At 45.3% G+C, this 17,955-nt stretch overlaps 1 protein-coding gene across 1 annotated transcript in view; it reads right to left on the reverse strand.

Moving 5' to 3' along the window:
* LOC132214771 (pulmonary surfactant-associated protein D-like) overlaps window positions 1–17,955 on the reverse strand; it is a 63,840-nt gene that overhangs the window by 28,475 nt on the left and 17,410 nt on the right. The window lies entirely within an intron of this gene.

The following is a 17,955-nucleotide window of genomic DNA, read 5'->3' on the forward strand; positions in this document are numbered from 1 at the left end:
CCATCCTGCATATCAGATATTTACATTATGATTCATAACAGTAGCAACAGTACAGTTATGAAGTAGCAACAAAAATAACTTTATGGTTGGGTCACAACATGAGGAACTGTATTTAAAGGCTAGAGGATGGATTGCAGGGCAGGTGACAAGATTCCATGCTCTCTTGAGGGTGGTTTCTCTTGAGGGGTCTGCAAAGAGGCAGTTCAAAGGTGTGTTAACCCTTTTACTACAAATGCTAGATGCCTGGAGTGTGACTACTCACTGTGACCTGCCCAGTTAGAAATCTGTGATCCGATCACCCTGGGAGGTTACGGAACATGGAACCCCTTTTGCTTTCACACCAACATGGTACCATGATTAGTCTCCGGAATCCCCAAGTGGCTGTGGCCTCCTTAGAGGCACCAGGGCAATCTTGAGGACAAAGGACAGCCTTTCCTCCCAGCGTACTTCTAGGACTGATTTGATATGGCCCCTGCCAGCGTCACTGTGGGGGCAAAAGGTCAGGCAGACTCCTGACCCCCCTCTTCACAGGGCACTAGCAGTCTCAGTCTGTCCATGGTCAGTGTTCCCTCCCTACGGAGACATCCTCATCCCATTATAGGTCAATGGGTCCACTATTAGTAGACACAAGAGGAAACACTCCACAATGGTGAGCTTCACACACTGAGGGTCAAATGATGCAGCATCAACCAGTCGGCTGATCAAACCCCCTCTGAGCCGGATTCTGACGCTGTGGACCCATAAGCCTGCTCATGACCATGCATGTTTTTAGCAATCTCAGGGGCAGTGGAGCTGAGAGGCTGCAGAATCCATGCAGCAAACTGGGGAGAGAGTGAATTTCAGCTCCACTTTGATGCCATTCACCAAATAAGGTTGAAAAATAGTTCATGAATGTGCCAAAGGCCACTTAATGAAATGTTTTTATTACCCTGACCGGTTTGGCTCAGTGGATAGAGCATTGGCCAGAGGACTGAAGGGTCCTTGGTTTGATTCTGGTCAAGGACATGTACCATGGTTGCGGCACATCCCCAGTGGGAGGTGTGCAGGAGGCAGCTGGTTGATGTTTCTCTCTCATTAATGTTTCTAGTTCTCTATTCCTCTCCCTTCCTCTCTGTAAAAAAATCAATAAAAATGTGTTAAAAAATAAAACTTAAATTAAAAAATATTTTTATTAAAATTAGTTTGCTATTCTGTTTTTCTTTGTATCTGACCTACCAGAGAGAGTACCATAAGCTTAGGAAGTGCTTGATGAGTATTTGTAGAATGGGCACACCTCAAAAAATTCCCACATGGATGCATGGATTGGATCTGATAAGTGAATGTAGAGAGAGGCCTCTCCCAGGTGCCCTCCTTCTGCAGGACTGTAGGGCAGGGGTGAGAGGTGGCCTGGGAAATGCTGAAGGCTGGTAAAGTAGGGGTGACAGGGCAGGATCTGGCTGCTAGCATAACTAGGCTGTCGCATCACTGGATTTTCAATCCCAAGAGAATCTCCTTCAAGCACTGCACTTGGGGGCAATGCCAAGAGTAATTTTGTGATGTCAAGCAGAGCAATTCTCTATTTTAAATTAAAGTCCATTGTGCTTACCAGAGAGTGGGAGACTACTTCAAGTTCAGAGGCACCTATCAAACCAATCATCAAGGCAAATAGAAAAAGGAAAGAACAGAAACTTCCAAGAAGAAAGGAAGATACACATACGATGACTCAGCAAAGAAGGATTACTGCAACTAAGCATGGAAGTGAAGGCCTAAATATCCTCACAGCCAAGAAAACAAGGAGAAAACTCACTGGTATCCATTACATAATTATTTCTGTTTTCTGTAAGGGGTGGGGGATTCGTGCTCTGCCCTGAAGGGAATGTCTTCATGTTTATACTGTGCATAAAGGACAGTATCTTTAGATATAAAATTGTAGAAGACAGTCAGGTACTTCACATGGATTGTTTCCCCATATGTAGTGGTCGCCCCTAGTCAGAGAAACAGTAAAAATCTACAGGATAAGCTGAAATTCTTCCATTCCCCTTCCAGCCTTCTGCTCTGCCTGTTCTTCCCCTGACCTTGCACCAGATCGGCTTTTCAGACCTCCTCTCTCTAAATGCAACTGCCTGCCACAATTCTGCCTCAATTTAGAACTGAGGCAACCACCTTCCTGAGATTCACTTTCCAATTCTTATCAGCAAGTAGTGGACCCCATGCAAGTTAGCTCCTGTGAAGGTGGCATAAATCTAAAGATCCAGGATTCTCATGAGGGTCTAAAGATAGTAACTACAGGGAGAAAACCAAGATGGCGGCAAAGGTACACACCGGAAATTGCTGCCTTGATCAACCACTTCAAAAATACAACTAAAAGACAAAACAGACATCATCCAGAACCACAGGAAGGCTGGCTGAGTGGAAATTCTACAGCTAGAAGGAAAAAGAAAAGCACACTGAGACTCAGAGTTGGTACGGAATTAAAGTTCAGAGGTACAGAAAGGGCTGGCAACTGAGGACACCATTGTCTTTTTCAATCCAGAGGGAGTCTCAAGCTCCCGACTACTCTGAACTCCAGTTCTGGGAAAGTCTCTGGGGACCCAGACTCATACAGGGAGAAACTGGACTGTCTGGCATTGGTCGTAACTCGAGGGCGGCTTTATCTCAGAGGTGCTTGCAGCGATTATTGGGACACTGAGACTCGGGGCCTCTTAGGGTAGGACTGAGGATCAGCCATAGCTGTTTGCTCCGCCCTGTTGATTCCCTGAGACCCCACCCCACCCAAGCTGTGCGCAGAGGCTTTTGCATATGAAAGGCCCGGCCCATTGCAATCTGAAAATTACCTAAAACACTGCAGCTGGGTCAGAGAGATCCAGAACTTCCAAAAGAAGGCCCAAGGCCACACAGCAGCTTGCATTGCTTCACAGCTGGGCCTCATCTGGGCACCTCCAAACTCCAAACAAAGAAGAGGAATCTGCAGATCTCTCCATAGCTCCTGCTGGGTAGCCTCAGTAAGAAACTAAATTAGCACCTCCTTAGAGGTCCAAGAGCCAGTGTACCCAGTGGTCAGAGTGGGACCATCCAGATTACAACTACTCCGATCCATAAGGGACACACTCAGGGGGCAGACTCAGTGAGCACCAAAAGCCCACTGGAGCAAGTCTTGCCCCAGAAGGGTGTCTCCAACACAGAAGTTCTCCCACTGTAGACACAGCTGATTTTCACAGCCAATTGGCCTGGAGGTCAAATCCTCCCGGTGATACCTACAACAATCAAGGCTTAACTACAACAAGACTGTGCACAAAGCCCACAAAGGGGTGCACCAAGACTGTCCACCTCAGGTAATTGGGGAGGCTGAGCCACTGGGCCCTATAGGACACCTAGCACAGAAAGCCACTCTATCAGCACCGGGAAGCATAAAAAATGTGGAGACAAAGAAACAGGTCACAAATGACAGAAATGGAGGAAAGCAAACTAATGGAGGACATAGAGTTCAAAACACAGTTATAAGGTTTTTCAAGAATTTTCTAGAAACCGCTGATAAATTTAGTGATACCCTAGATAAATCTAGTGAGACCCTCGAGGATATGAAAAAGGACCAACTAGAAATTAAGCATACACTAACTGAAATAAAGGATATTATGCAGAGTTCCAATAGGAGACTAGAGGATCGCAAGAGTCAAGTCAAAGATTTGAAATACAAACAAGGAAGAAACACCCAACTGGAAAAACAAAAATAAAAAAGAATCCAAAAATATGAAGATAGTGTAAGGACCCTCTAGGGCAACTTCAAGTGTACCAACACCCGAATTATGTGGGTGCCAAAAGAAGAGAGAGAGCAAGATATTGAAAACCTATTTGAAGAAATAATGACAGAAAACTTCCCCTACCTGGTGAAAGAAATAGACTTACAAGTCCAGGAAGTGCAGAGAACCCCAAACAAAAGGAATCCAAAGAGCACCACACCAAGACACATCATAATTAAAATGCCAAGAGCAAAAGACAAAGAGAGAATCTTAAAAGCAGCAAGAGAAAAATAGTTAGTTACCTACAAGGGAGCACCCATACGACTGTCAGCTGATTCCTCAACAGAAACTTTGCAGGCCAGAAGGGATTGGCAAGAAGTATACAAAGTGATGAATGCCAAGAACCTACAACCAAGATTACTTTATCCAGCAAAGCTATCATTCAGAATTGAAGGTCAGATAAAGATTTTCACAGGTAAGAAAAAGCTAAAGGAGTTCATCACCACCAAACCAGTATTATATGTAATACTGAAAGGTATCCTTTAAGAAGAGGAAGAAGAAGAAAAAGGTAAAGATACAAATTATGAACAACAAATACACATCTATCAACAAGTGGATCTAAAAATTAAGGGAATAAATAATCTGATGAACAGAATAAACTGGTGAATATAATAGAATCAGGGGCATAGAAAGGAAAAGGACTGACTATTTTCGGGGGTGGGGGAAGGGGTGTGGGGAGTGCGGACAAAAGAGACTGGACAAAAATCGTACACCTATGGATGAGGACAGTGGCGGGGGGGGGGGGGAGTAAGGGCATAGGGTGAAGTGGGAACCGGGTGGAGGGGAGCTATGGGGGCGGGGGGAAGAGAGGAACAACTGTAATAATCTGAACAATAAGGATTTAATTTAAAAAATTAAAATAAAATAAAGGCATAATGACAATAAATAAATAAATAAATAAATAAATAAATAAATAAATAAATAAATAAATAAATAAATAAAATAAAATAACTACAGTTCATCCAGGCTTCCCAGGACCTGGAACAACAGGGACATATGGATTCAAGGAGACTCTCCAGACAGCCTCTCTCACTCCCTCACAGGCTAAGGGCTGGCAGTTCCCTTCACCCAGGGATATGGGATGATGACATCTCTTGCACAGGGGACCTAATGAAACCAGGGGCTCCAACGACAAACCTTTGGTCCTTAAGCAGCACATTCCCCTTGGACACCAGGAATGGGGAGGACTATCCATCCTCTTGAGCCCCACTGTTTGCCATGTCCCTCCCCAGGCTGGCTTTTGGACCAAGAAACTGGCAGGCCTATCTGAGCTGCAATTTTTCTCTGCTGCCTCTTCCAAAGAGTGAGGACCTGAAGGTCATGGCTCAGCGCATTCCTGGATAGGAGGCTGGTGCTGAGACCTCTGTGGAGCCTGGGCTCTGACTCCAGGGTTGTGCTCATTGGAGAACCAGGCCTGGGTGTCTGTGCCATGTTGAGGCTGGGGGAAAGGCAGTAGGTTGGTGGGAAATGCAAGGTTGGCAAGCATCTCCCTGCCTAATGCATTGAGTGGCATGTGAGCTCCCTGGGCCTCAATCTCTATCTAAATTGCTCTGTCAAGGCTTCTCCCTGCTAAAGCTGGAGGAGTCAATGGTCACACAGATTCAGATCCGTGGGGCCCATTTCAGGAGCAAACGCTGCAGGATCTCAGAACTGTTTTCAGTCTTTGTTACCTGCCATTGTGTCCAAAGTCATTGTGGCCTGAACACTGATCACCTGTTTCTCAAGTCCATAGAAAGCCAGACGGAGTAAGTTAGAATGGCGAGTCCACCTTGCTCTCAAAATGGGAACCTTGAATTTAAAGTACATGTAAGTAAGTGGTCTCCTGAGGGAGTATAGACCCAGCCAATGTGATTTGCTTCCGCAACCAGAGGGGAAACAGCTACGGAAGTTTTCAGTGTTCAAGGCCCGGCTCCAGCTGGGCTCTGCACCTGGAATTGCAGGGCCTCATTCCTGCAGGATCATCTTTCTATGAAGCCCCATGGCTCTGCTTTTCTCACTCTCAGCCATGCCCACAGCAGAGGATGGGGACTTGGGGTACTGGCTAATGGCCTAGCATTCGCATTCCTCAGCCCTCCTTTGTGCTCTGGCCACCTGCTTCCCTCTGTGTGGCCATTGGAGATCGACCAGGGCTGGGGCATAGTCAGAGCTGGACTTGTATTTGCACGTGGCAGAGGGCCTCTGACCTGGAAGGGTGTTTGTCACAACTGTGTAACTGATCTGTCCATTAGAACCTGCCAAGAATCACGGATTCATTTCCCATTAACCAGGAAGTGACCGAATGTCATCATGGGGATGTCGGGAAGTGAACTTTTCAAAGTGATATTGTATTTGTAACCCTGAGTGCCACTGTTACTGAAGACCAGAGCAAACCAAGCACCATTTTGAAAAATGGAGTGACACTTTATTATTACACGTGGGCCCAGAAGAAAATGCCTTTTAAATTCTGGTCCAAGAAACATGGAGAAAGCTTCTCTATTTATACTTTTTCTAGCTCTTTGTCTCCCAAATAAGGGTTTTTTTTCTGGTCCCCTTTGCAAATTTTTAAAGATCCCTATGTGCTGGGGCTTTGAGACATCAACCAAAGGCCTGGCCTGGCCATCACTGATAACTTCACCCGGGTAAGGTTTATGGCCTCTCTGGAATGGGAGTAGTCTTATTTTTCCTATTATTTAAGCAAGCAAACATTTATAGTTGCCAAACTAGCAGAGTTAAAATTTCAAACAGCAGTTTTTATATAAGATGGATGCTTCATTTCCCACTGGTTTTATGTACATGAGTGAAATCATTGACTCTTTTGGGTTATTGCTGGGGACAGAGTTATATTGACCCCTGAGGACAATGTGCTTGATATAATTAATTTTCTGCTGAATAAAGTTTGTGGGCCTTTTTATAAGATAAGGGCCCAGAATGAGGGCCAGGAGTAATCTTAGAGGTTCCAAAGAGTCTTGACTCTCTATTTTGCCTGGGCTGTCTCAATCCAGGTGTGATGAAGCCACGTCGGGATCCCATTTACCTTGACTGCCATGGGGGTGGTCCTTTCCAGGTAGGAGTCAGTCCTTGAGTGGAAAATTTCTTTACCTAAACAGAGTCACCAGGGCGGAGGGATGAACCAGATCAGAAGTTGGTGCAGGCAGAGCATCTTGGACGTGCTTCTGGACTGCTTTCTTGGTGGACTGTAAAGCCTGTAAGAACCTGAGTAAAGATTGGTTATAGATTGGGTTTCCATGTAAGCTGGTGAGGTGGGTAGGTCAGGGTCTGGAAGAGTTACTAGAATCTGTAAAGGCCCCACTGGTTTTAGGGTCGCCCCCCCAGGTGGCTTCATCTGCAGCCTATTTTCCTCTTGCTTCTGGGGATTCCCCTTGTCTCACATAGGAAGAGGTGGAAAGACTTAGTTACATTTGGTAGCGCTAGTTGGCCCATCATCCTTGCTCTGCTCATGTCTGTCTTACTGCCTAATATATTACCTCAAGGATCCTGGCTCTGAATTCTTTTAGGGAAAATGGACGTTAGATTTCTTCTGTAATTACTTCCTGCTGAGGTGGTTCAGAGGTTTCTTTCAGAGCAAAGAGGTCCTTGCTGTCTGTCAGAGGGACAAGGAGGCCTGGGCACAGAAGGAGGTGGGCTTGTGACCTGGCAGAGACAAACTGTATTATAAAATTTAGTATTATTGAGCAATTAGAATAGTAAGAGTTACAACAAATGGTCTGGTGGAAGGGAAAGAAAACATTTCACTTATAATAATTCCTACTGAAATAGAATTTTTCTCCTTAAAATTACCCCTCTGTTTATTAAAAGAGCCAAATCAAGACTAATTTATCTATTGTATTCCATTTGGCCTGATTGTTTGGATAAACACAACAAGAATGGTAACTGACTACCTTTGCTGGAATTTCATGATTGAATCTTATGTGCCCCATAGGGCCAGGAAGCCAAGCCATTCAGCAGCCATCAGGCCTGCCTGCAGTATCTGCTGAGTTAGGTGAATTCCTCACCTGTAGTGACTCCACCTGGGCCCGGGCCCTAGGCTTCAAGGCCCATCTAAGCAACCCTTCTACTCATCATGGCTCAGAGTGCGTGGGGGTTCTGCAGGGATGCAGAGGTGCCCTTATTGCTCCCCTTCTACTCTGACCAACTGCCAGTGATGGTAGGATGTGGGCCTGATGCTGCAGCGCCAGTTATTTTCAGGGCTACCAAGCAGGACACCAGGCTTTCTCCATGGCACTCTTATTGGCTTCAAGTCTTCAGAGCTCAGGCAGGATTCTTTAAAACATGATACTCCAGTCAAAGTTTTCGGTTAATAAAACCCCTATTGGAAACCGGTCTTATTGAATTTATGAAAAGAAACGTATTGCCATGATTTATTAAGTATTGCCAAATTTTGGAGGAATTGTATAAGGAGAAAAATATACTGACCTGCTTTAAGATCTTCTGATTTTCCTTGCCAGTCCTTTTTATGGACTCTCCAGAACAAAAGAGTAACTGTTGGATTTCTTTTATCAGTACCCCCTGGCATAATTATTTACCCTCTGTTTAGGGAGGCAGAATGTTAATTATTTACTCTTCCTGGCTTACTGGCCTGTATTATTTGATTAATTTCCTCTTCTCCTTCTTATTACATACACAACCTTTATAAATTTTACACTTCTAAATTAGCCTTCAAACCTTCTTTATGTGTTTTAAAAATGCATAGCCATGCTTCAGACCTTCTACTCAGTAATTCCTTATTCTTAGAAACCTCAATCCTTTAATGATTACTAAAAAGTAAACAGCCAGCATTTCTCAGATTACTAAGCGCAGGTAAATTAAAACTTGTCTTGTAAAAACTGCTATATTCTTCTTTATGCATTTTAAAAATGTATTTTATTGATTTTTTTACAGAGAGGAATGGAGAGGGATAGAAAGTTAGAAACATCAATGAGAGAGAAACATCGATCAGCTGCCTCCTGCACACTCCCCACTGGGGATGTGCCTGCAACCAAGGCACATGCCTTTGACCGGAATCGAACCTGGGACCCTTGAGTCCGCAGGCTGACACTCTATGCACTGAGCCAAACCGGTTAGGGCACAATTTTTAATTTAGTAAGGAAGGGTTAAAGAGAACAAAACGGGGCAGAGAAAGCTTATTGTGCTTAGTAGTAGCTAGCGGCCTTGAGTTCAGCATAGTTCAGAGAAGTAAAAATCAACAGAAACCTATCTCTTCCTGCCGGTACCCCCAGTTTTCTGTATTAACCATTTACTCTGTCCTTAGCTGCTCTCCCTCCCAGATTTTCCTTCTTTACTCTAAGCCCCAGAGGATCTCAAATACTCCTCCTCCTTTACCACTTTTGATCTCTCCAACCATCCCCCTGTCCCCCAGCCCAGGGCTCCTCTATCTCAGCAGGCTGAGAGCCTACCACCCTACCCAGCAAGTCCTACCGCCACCACCCTATCTCACACTCGAAGAATAGTTTTCAACTCTCCTCCTCCCCTAGTCAGAGTGGATGCTGCCCCTAACAGAGACCCACTGTACATCTATCAGGAAGGGCAGGCAGGTCGCAGGTCTCGGAACCACATGATAAAAATTCAGCAGTCCCTCTCCCTCGCCCTACACAGCCCATGAGAAAATGTACCAATCCTAACCAAACAAGCCTTTGTTTAAACTTCTCTGGGTTGCAACCTTTACAAATTAACCCTAGAATTCCAAAATGTTAAACTAACACAGCAAAATCACAAATCAGGGAAAAGCAAATTAGAGTCTCTACTGTACAAACATAGACAGAAATTCCATTAGCTAAGGGGGCTAATTATCTCCATGATAGAGAGCAAGAGCAACCTTGAGAAAAGAATTCCTAGCAGTTGCTTGGGACAGTTTCACCATACACAATGAGGCTTGCCCCTAAAGCGGAGTTTGCCCTATATTTGAACAAATTAAACAACAGAAAGAGATAACGAATACTCTCATGTGGACAGCCAGACGGTACGAAGTAGCTTTTGCTTCACACAGACTGTCACACTTACATTTATATGCCAGACAGTCAGAGTTTTTGGCTTCTACCAGACATTTACTCAGCGTTTAAACAGTCCACCTGATTCCTGATTAATTTGCCTGAGGAAGTCTCATGACCTCCAGGGAGTTGATCGAGCTCCCCCTTCCACTCACTCAGAGTGCGCCTGACTGATAGGGGCACCTACCTTACAGTTTTTGTTGACAGGTCCAGAAGTGTCCGTCCACTCTCTCCAGATGCTGGCCGGGTCCTAGACTGAGGTCTGGGAGTGCCTAGAGTCCCACAATTCAATTCTGCTAAATCACCAGAGTGGCGCCTCCCAGAGGCCTATCTGGCTTCCCCAGTCCCCAAACACGGTCCACTCACCAGAGGCCAAAAGGCCAACATGTTTGGCCTTCTTCTCGGTCAGGGAACCATTAATGTTACAGAAGAGAGAAGAAAAACCGTGCAACGCTTAGAGAAAGGGAGTTACATCTTAATTATGATTATGCGCAGGCTCAGAGAAAAATGTGTCTTTCAAATTCTGAGCCCCCCAACATGGAGGAAACTCACTCTATTTATACTTTTTCCAGTTCATTGTCTCCCAAATAACGGTATTCCTGGTCCCCTTTGCAAGTTCTTAAAGAACCCTATGTGCTGGGGCTTTAAGACCTCAATCAAAGACCTGGCCTGGTGCCAGCGCTGATAACTTCGTCCAGGGAAGGTTTATGGCCTCTCTGGAATGGGAGTAGTCTTATTTTCCCTATTATTTAAGCAAGCAAGCATTTACAGGAGCAAAATAGTAGAGTTAAAATTTCAAACAGCAGTTTTTATATAAGATGGATGCTTAACCACCTCATGTGGCTCTTCAGTGTAGTGCCAGCAGAGCTACCTGGAAGGCTTGGCAGAGTCATAGGGTCAAGTTGGTTCCACTCTGGACCCAGTGCATCAAAAGCTCACTACTTCACCGTTGTGAGGTCCCTAGGCGATCCAGATGTTTGGCCAGTTTTGGAAACCACTGCTCAAGGAAATACAACCATCCTAGCAGCTCTCTGGCTGCCTTTTACCTCCACAAGGAGAACCAGAAGCCGTGGGGCCCGGGCTTCTACATCCGTGTAGCCCTTCAGAAGGTGAAGGGGTCCTGCTTAACTCCACGGTGTCAGATGCCAAATAATCTCCTTTAACTGCTCATGTCCCTTTAGTAAAAAGCAGCTGCTGACCCAAATCCTTCCCTCTGCATTTCCTGGTCTGACTGCCTCCTGGCTTCAGGCAATTGGCCTGGCTCTGGAACATCTCTGCCAAGTGTCAGAGAAGGTGAGGCACCGCACAGGTGAACCCTGAGGAGGGAATTGTGCACATGAATTTGGGGTCTTTGTGCATGTGTGAGTGTGTGAGTTTCTGTATAGGAACCAGGAGACCCAGTGCTTGAAATTCCCAGCATCCTGCTGTTAACAGCCTCACCCCTACCTCCCACACCCCACCCCCAGCCTATATCCAGGTGTCTTACCCTACACACCGCTTAGGGAGCAGCATTGGCCTAGGTGGTGTCAGGGACTCTGGGTGAGGTACGTGCATGCTTGGTCATGGACAAAGTGCCCATAAGTGGCCTTGAGCTGAACATTACAACCCCTGGGCTCAACAGAGATTGTGTGGGTGATAACATGAATCCCCTCCTGCAGGTCCTGGCTCTTATTGTCACCATTATCCTCCCCTTCAAAGCCTTTATCTGACCATTGAATGTAAGGCTACTCCAACCCCAGTCCCCATTACAACACCCAGGTTTATTTTCTTATTGGCAGTTGTGGACATCTGAAATCATCCTGACCATTTACCTGTTGGATTTTCTCAGTGTAGCAAAGTCATTAAGAGGATGCTGGAGCCCTGGCTGGTTTGGCTCAGTGCATAGAGCGTCGGCCAACAGACAGAAGGGTCCCAGGTTGGATTCCAGTCAAGGGCACATGCCTGGGTTGCAGGCTTGATCCCCTGTGAGGGTCATGCAGGAGGCAGACAATCAATGATTCTCTCTCATCATTGATGTCTCTATCTTTCTCTCTTCTCTCTTCCTCTCTGAAATCAATAAAAATATATTTAAAAAAATAAAAAGAGGAAGTTGGAGCCAGACTGCCTGTGTTCACACCCTGTACAGCTGAAGTCCTGAGCAAGTCACACACACTCTGGGCGTTAGTTCCCTTCGTGGTAAACATGGGCTATGAATAGTGCCCCCCTCACAGGGCTGTGAGGAATAAATGGACTGGCACAAGCATGGCAGCCAGAAGAGCACTGGCCCTGATGAATGCCGTGCAAGCATTCCTTCTTGGTGTTACTGTGATTAGTATGATCACCTGAGTCATACAATGAAGTCCCAGGGCCCATAATAGGGCTGGGGACCACCTCACTCTCTGTAACTGTTGAGTGAATAAATGAATAAACAAATAAAAGAAGGAACTGCAGTCCTCCCCAAAAATGTGTGACCCCACAACATTCTCTGTAGCTTGACTCGGCTCCAAGCTGGAACCAAGAGGGAAGCTGTCAGACTCATTTTGGAAATGGCTCTGGGCATAGCTTCCTTTCTTGGGTAATTGGGCTTAGCTGGGCAGCAGGAGCAGTGGCTTCATGCTGCCCTCTGCTGGTGTCTCTAAGACAGGGCTAGCAAACTCAGAGAGCCAACATGGAGGGCCTGGTGAGTGGTAGGGCCCTTATCTGCAACTTCAGATGTTCCTGCTTTCTTCCCTTCTGCCCTAACTGCTATAACCAGTTAGAATGCATTTCCTAAATGCCCCTACTCTGTAGGGCCAGGTCCAGACATACTCTCCCACTGGGTGACCAGACAGCCCTCATGTCCAGCAATCCCTGGAACTGGTGGAATTCTTTGCTCCTTGTCTGTGTGTCTCTCATGTCCACACTTTCACTGTGAGCTCTTTAGAGTGCCACCCCATCCTCCTTCTTATCTGCCCGCCTCAGATTTCTGTGTCTAGGCTGATGTCAGAATCCCTGCAAGGACAGGACTGGCTGGTGGAGGCTGGGTGTGTGAGCATCCCCTTTAGCTACCTCTGTGTATCTTTGTGACCTTCAACCAGAATCAAGCTCTATGCTGCCCTCTTCCCCGCCCTCAGCATCAGCCAGGAGAGACTGAACTTCTCTCAGAACCAGGTTCCCTTTTACAACATTGCTAAGTGTTTACCTCTGACCTTTGTGGTGCAGAGGAGTTCAGGCTGAGGACCTGCAACTAAGGGAACTTGAGAGACTGTCCTGGGACCCATGAGGACACCTAGGAGGGCTCAGCCCACATAGAGATGGTGGGGATCTCCTGCAGGTCTCCAGTGGCGATGACATTGTTGTCCCACTAGCTGTCAGTCTGTGTTGTAACTGAACCTGGGCTTCCTGGAAGCCCAGCTGATGGGAGCACCAGGATTATTGCTGGAGACCCAGAAGGTGCCTTCACTTGCTCACTGATGCAGCTCAGTGGCTCCCCCTGGTTGGGTTCGCTGGGGTCCTGCGGAGCCTTGTCCACTTACACCAAGAACAGCAAACACTAGCACACATGTTGCCCATCTCCTCCCCCATATCAGCAGCAGACATGGCTACTCAACTGCCATATACTCAGCCGGGATGAGACACCAGGGCCATTTTAACCCTGCAGTGACTACCAACGGATCTGAGATGGTGTGTGGAAAAGAACCCACTGCCCAGCTCTGCCTGGTGCTTCTGCCAAGTTCAGCTTCTTGTTCACTTAACAAACTGTGCCATTGGGAGTGCTTTTGTGAGAGTTGCCTGTGTGACCCTTTACCCAGGAAGTGTATCCTCCGGAGAGAAAACCTTGGCCACCTGTGCTGACCCTTTCTCCTGCTCTGTCTGCAGTTCCTAGGTGAGCCTCTCCCCTTACATGAGGTCTGGTTCCCAAGCATCCCAAGGGCAGGGACCCGGAAAGGTGGGTGCATTTTGGATGCACATGTGGAAGGGGTCTGAGGAGTCCAGAGACAGAAGCACCCACAGTCTGAGATGGAGGATGGATAGATGCTTCAGAGATGGCCTAACACCACACTCAATGTCCATGCTTTTATTTTGTCATTTTTTACAATGAAAGTAAAGTACCTTTTCCTCTGAGTATAGTTTGAACTTTAGTCCATAATTTTTTGGATGCTTATTGCTATTTAATTTAAGTTTGTTTAATTACTACTAAGATTTTACATTTTTCATGTTTCATTACTATTGGCCATCAGTATATCTTATTTCATGAATTTTCTCTTCTCATTCTTAGATATTTCTCTTCTCATTCCTACTTTGATATTCATCATTTTCTTGTTGATTTGTCTGTTATATACTTTGCAGATAAATGAGCATTTCAATTTTAATTTTACATCGCTTTCCTTTTTGGCAGAGAAGTTTTATATTTTAATTCTGATTTTATTTTTCCTCTAAATGCTTACCCATTTAACACTAGAAAGACTGAAACTTAGTATATATCTATGTTGCCCAAAAAGCAGTCAAAATGACTGCATTGTGAAAGAATAATATCGGAGCACTCTTCACTTATGTTCCTTAGCTTTTCCAATAACTCACTTCTATTTGACATTTCTTCCATGAATTTAGGGCGCAAAAGAAATAAAACAAACAACTTATTAGAAGAAGTATCACTGCATAAAGATTCGAATAACAAGTACTAGTTTAGCTTATTGAGCAACTGCAACTTATCAAGTATCGACAATTTATCATGTACTTGTATGTTATCATGTGACGGTAATCAAAAAAAAATGAAAACTGTTATTTCTTTTTTTTTTAAATATATTTTATTGATTTTTTACAGAGAGGAAGGGAGAGAGATAGAGAGTTAGAAACATCGATGAGAGAGAAACATCGATCAGCTGCCTCCTGCACACTCCCCACTGGGGATATGCCCGCAACCCAGGCACATGCCCCTGACCGGAATCGAACCCGGGACCCTTCAGTCCGCAAGCCGACGCTCTATCCACTGAGCCAAACCGGTTTCGGCGAAAACTGTTATTTCAATACAGAGCCGAACTGGTCATATAAGAAATTTACTTAATTCAATAATAAGAGTCATTTGATTATTTAAAATTTCCCCAGGCAGTCAAAATGACTGCTTTTGGGCAATATAGGTATAACACACACACACACACACACACACACACATATATATATACCAGAAATGAAGGAGGGGAAGGTAACTACAATTATTAATAAACGCATTTATATGTTGTACAAAAAGTCACAAAATTCTAAGACATTGTGTCCTTATATACATAATTGTTTTTCTAATTGAAATTAAAAAGCAGTCAAAATGTCTTCCTTGGGCAATCTAGTGTTAACTGAGAATTATTAATTGAACCATGCATTATTTTCCTATAATCTTGTTAACCTGTTTTTATCATGCATATATGACATACATGTATAGACATACTTGGGCCTGGTTTTGGTGGCCTTTACATTTGGCCCATCTGTTCCTGTGTTAGTAATACACTGTCACAATTATGTTAGTTTTATAAAACCTTTTAACATAAGAGGACCAACTCCATTCTCATTGTTTTTTAAGTAATTTTTCTGACTGTTCTAGGATGTTTATTTGATCATAAGACCTTCTGATGAGGTCGTCCCAGCCTCACTCTTTTTAGGAACTGAGTCTTTGGAGAACTCACATCCCTCTCATCCTCTTCCTATCCTGTCAGGCCCTCTGTGGCCAGGGCCAGGCGTTCTGGGCTTGCTCAAAACCCAGCAGAGCTTGTACCCTCCCCTTCCTGCCCCAATCCAGCCCTCTGATCACAGAACACATTCCCTTGGCCTGAAGTTGTCATCTGACCTTGGCCTGACCCCAGCCACTTACATGTGAAATGAATCATTCAGGGAATTAATAAAAGTGCAGAGAGGCTGGCAGTGGGGTCACAGTGCTATTTCCTCAGGTCAGTGGGCCTGGAAATGTCTTGAAAGCACTTTATTCAACTGTACAAACAGGCTTACAAATAGGAAATCAAGATTTCATTCACTCAACTCTTTCATTTTTTCACTCTGTGTTCTCACTAAACAAATATGAAAAGTACCAATTTGCTCAGGTAGGGAGGGCACTCATGAGTTCCTCTGTGGCTCAAGGTTGTTTGAGTCAGGCAGCCTGAGAGAGACTATATTGCTTAGGTAACTGAAAGTCAAGTAAGTTAATATTCAAAATTTATGCAGTAAAGATGGGCTACATATGCTGCAGTGACTACCTCCAAATCTCACTCAAGGTCCGGGCAGATCCATCCTGATAAATATTTAAATTATAAATATGTTGTTCCCTCTAGTAGATACCTGGGTTCTTGGCTCTAGTATATAAACACTGTTAGCTTGAAAAGGTCAAGCACACCATTAAGCTTGAGTTAAGGATATCCGGAAGATAAGAGTGATTGAGAATGCCCCGAACTTAAGCAGCTCAGTTCTCGGTGTTTTTTTGTCTCAATGGAATTCAGGACAAAGATAGAAGACCCTAACACCAGCAAACACCAGAGTGCGCCCCACTGTCAGTTCATGCTGGGAAGTGGGTTGGTTGGGTAGCAGGAGGGTTGAGAACCAGGAGGTGATCTGAGAATATACTATGGAACTGAGCAGGGGCTTCCCCATGGAGCTGCTGTGGTTGTCACCCTCTACACGTGGAAGGTCCCCAGGCTGCTCCCAGGATGTCACCTGGCACTGTGAGGGGCATAGCATCTCCTGAGAGGTCAGAGTCACGCAGTCCTGGCTTCACTTGGCACCCAGGCTACTACACTAGGGACCAAGGCTACTATGGGTGGGGCAGGGCTAATACTCCTTAATGCCTGTGTTCACCTCTGCACATGAATGTGAGTGTAGGAGAGGTCTCTGTGCTAAGAAAGGGTGAAAACCTGAATTTTCTGAATTGCTTGCCTTAGTCCTTGGCTTTCGTCAGGTTTTGTCTACAGAACTCAAACGACCCTCTCTACTTGTTCTCTGTGCTGGAGAGCGAACCAGACCCCATGCTGAGGTGGATCTAAAGCTTCTCCTAGGGCCCGGGGTCTCAACAGTCCTGGCCTTCAACCCCACAGGACAGTTCTTTTCTTCCCATTGAGTCAGTTATGCCATTTCCCTCCACTGTTGTCAAAGAAATAGGTTATCTTATGTGCTGGGATGGGAAGAGGTCACTTTCAGAAGGACTGCCAGACCACCATGACCTTGCATGGGCCCCAATGGCCATACTGTGCTGTGTGGTCCACCCCCAGGCCTAGTCTATTGGGCCAGAGGTGGGCATCTGAGACAGGCAGATTCACTTCCACAGGAATTTTGACCTGATGTCAAGCCAAAGTTTCTGATCTCTGTGTGACACATGATTCTCTGCTTGGGCAACTGAGAGCCTGAAGCAGAAGAAGGTGGTGGGAGAAGGAGGAAGAGAGGCGAGGATGCAGAGGCAGAAGCAGGGAGACCGCACAGCGCTGCTTGTGCACCGCAGTCCTTGAGCCACCTCAGAACTCTTCATTCTTACAAGAAATGCCTCCCTGGGCTTAAACCATACCCACTGCTTTTTCCTTTCTATTTGCAATGAAATACCTTTCTAATCTCCCTGGTGGATTGGTGTCCAGGTGTGACATCTGAATTGAACATTATTTGCTCCCTGTTGCATAACTGACATATTTCAGAAGCTGCCAGGACTTGGGGCTTTTTTTTTTCAGTAACAGGAAAAAGGTCTTAGCAGAGAGACTGAGCTGTGTGCTATTGCGAGGTGTCGTTTTTGTTTTCCTTTCTTTTTTTTAACCTATCAAAAATCACTTTATTTATTTGAATTATCTTTCATTTTTAAATTGTAGGTGACATACTGTGTTATATTAACTTCAGGTGTACATCCCAGTGATTAGTCAGTACCTAACTTACTAAGTGATCATACCGAAAAACCTCGTACCCATCTGACACCATGGTTATTACATGTGGCTTTTTGCTTTCAGACCTGCTGTCCTACATCTGAGGTGTGGCTGTGGAGTGGTGGGAAGAGGGGTGTAGCCTCCGGTCCCTGGGAACAAAGGAGGGCTGCTTTCCTGTCTTGTTGCCCCTCCTATGAGCCTGGGCTTCATCCAGGTGTCCTTCCAATTTCTTAAGCACAAGTGTCATTAAAGTCAACTGGCATACAGAGGCCTTTGGCCTAAAGGTTGACACGCCAGAAATATAAGGTTTGGGATCAGATGACCTTTCACAAGACCAAGTTGTAGCACTGACACACCTGG

Source organism: Myotis daubentonii, chromosome 13 (assembly GCF_963259705.1).
Source record: "Myotis daubentonii chromosome 13, mMyoDau2.1, whole genome shotgun sequence".
Lineage (NCBI taxonomy): Eukaryota > Metazoa > Chordata > Mammalia > Chiroptera > Vespertilionidae > Myotis > Myotis daubentonii.